Raw genomic sequence first — 1,756 nt, forward strand, 5'->3', positions numbered from 1 at the left:
CCCGCTTTCGTCCGAACGATCAGGGGGGGGCCCCATCCCCATCCCGAAGGAGGGGAAAACGCGGAAAGGACATTACTCCGCGGCCCCGGCGTTATCGGCGAAGTCGGAGCGAGGGGCTGTAGCGGAACGCCCGTGTCCGGGGGCCACGTGGGGCTCCCTTCTCCGGACGGACCTACCTTCACCCTCGGGCCCTTCCAAGCCTAACCGGAGCCGGTCGCGACTCACCCACCACGCGGGGGGAAGTACACCTGACGGGCCGAGCCTTCGTACGCCCGAGAGGCCCGAAGTCGAGAGGCGAAGCTCAGGGCCGAGCAGGGAGTGGGGTCGCCCCCACTCTCGCCCGGATGAACTCGCCTCCGAGCCACGGAACCACACGAGCGCGGGCCGTCCGCCCGGCTGAATCCCCCGGGGGGGTCTTCTCGGTCCCCCGACCGTTTACCTCTCAACGGTTTCACGCTCTCTTGAACTCTCTCTTCAAAGTACTGCTTTCAACTTTCCCTCACGGTACTTTGTTCGCTATCGGTCTCGTGCCGGTATTTAGCCTTAGATGGAGTTTACCACCCACTTTGAGCTGCATTCACAAGCAACTCGACTCCGGGAAGCCCGATCTACCCGGCGGGATGCGGGACAATACCGGGCCTTCACCATCTGCGGAAGACACTTCCTTGCAAAACTTGGTCCCGCGTCCGCACCGAGACCAAACGGACTTCCGTACGCTACATTTCCCGGCCCACCCCGGTCAGGGGAAAGTGGGATTCAGCGCTGGGCTCTTCCCTCTTCGCTCGCCGCTACTAGGGGAATCCTTGTTAGTTTCTTTTCCTCCGCTTACTGATATGCTTAAGTTCAGCGGGTTGTCTCGTCTGATCTGAGGTCGCACTACGAGACTGTTTTGCGGGGCGCGGGGGGCGCGAACCCCCCGGCCGCTCGCCGTATTACGGTACCCACTCTCCGACGGCGGCGGAGAGCCCAGCGGGGAGAGACTATGACGGATTGGACCCGGACCTAATGGCTCTCCCTACGTCCGGAGCTCTCGCCACACGTCGGGTTTAAGGCCCGAGTCTGGGTTTAGGGAGACGAAGGGCCGTCCGAGGTGGAGGCCCTGCGAACTCCCAGCCGCGGTCTAGGAAGACCGATCGATGGGTAAACCGACCCTCAGACAGGCGTGGCCGCGGGATGGACCCCCGCGGCCGCCATGTGCGTTCGAAATATCGATGATCTGTGTTCTGCAATTCACATTATTTAACGCAGGTTACCGCGTTCTTCATCGATGCACGAGCCAAGTGATCCACCGCTAAGAGTTGTATGAGGTTTGTGCCCGGCCCGTTACAGGCCGGGCGAAGGAAGCCATTCGAACACGAGACAACGTTTGACAATATTTCAAGCCGGGTGCCTTCCCCCCCGTGGAGGGGGGAAGGTCATTGAACCTGGGCGTCACCACCGGACCGAGGAGTTACGGCCCGGGGGACGATCGCCCGAGTAGGTGCCCGAGACTTACGTGGTTTAGGAGACCGGGTCTAGGCCCCACCGTTCCCGGCGAGGCCCAGGGTTTGGTTCGCTGCGTTACGGGTCCCGGTCTAAGGCATTCAGGCGTGCGCTCAAAGCCAAGCTCTCCACCCCGGAGGGTATGAGCGAGGCCCGGTGGTACGCTCCCAAGTCCCCCGCTTAGGGGAAGGCGCTGGGTAGATCCCACCTAGTCAGGACCGGCGGGCACCGGCCGTCTCCTTCGGGTGTTTAAACGCATCCGGGGTTCGTGAGG

General features: G+C 62.6%; 1 non-coding gene and 1 pseudogene across 1 annotated transcript; both read right to left on the reverse strand.

The window, feature by feature from the left end:
- The window catches only part of LOC136682347 (28S ribosomal RNA), a pseudogene marked incomplete at its 3' end in the record, with an annotated part of 3,374 nt that extends 2,500 nt beyond the window's left edge, over positions 1-874 (reverse strand).
- Positions 875-1,146: 272 nt separating this feature from the next.
- On the reverse strand, positions 1,147-1,300 carry LOC136682348 (5.8S ribosomal RNA). Its single transcript, XR_010798604.1, has one exon. It is a non-coding gene; the product is annotated as a 5.8S ribosomal RNA (ribosomal RNA).
- Positions 1,301-1,756: the final 456 nt, after the last annotated feature.

The sequence above is a fragment of the Hoplias malabaricus genome, unplaced genomic scaffold, assembly GCF_029633855.1.
Source record: "Hoplias malabaricus isolate fHopMal1 unplaced genomic scaffold, fHopMal1.hap1 scaffold_20, whole genome shotgun sequence".
Classification (NCBI taxonomy): Eukaryota; Metazoa; Chordata; class Actinopteri; order Characiformes; family Erythrinidae; genus Hoplias; species Hoplias malabaricus.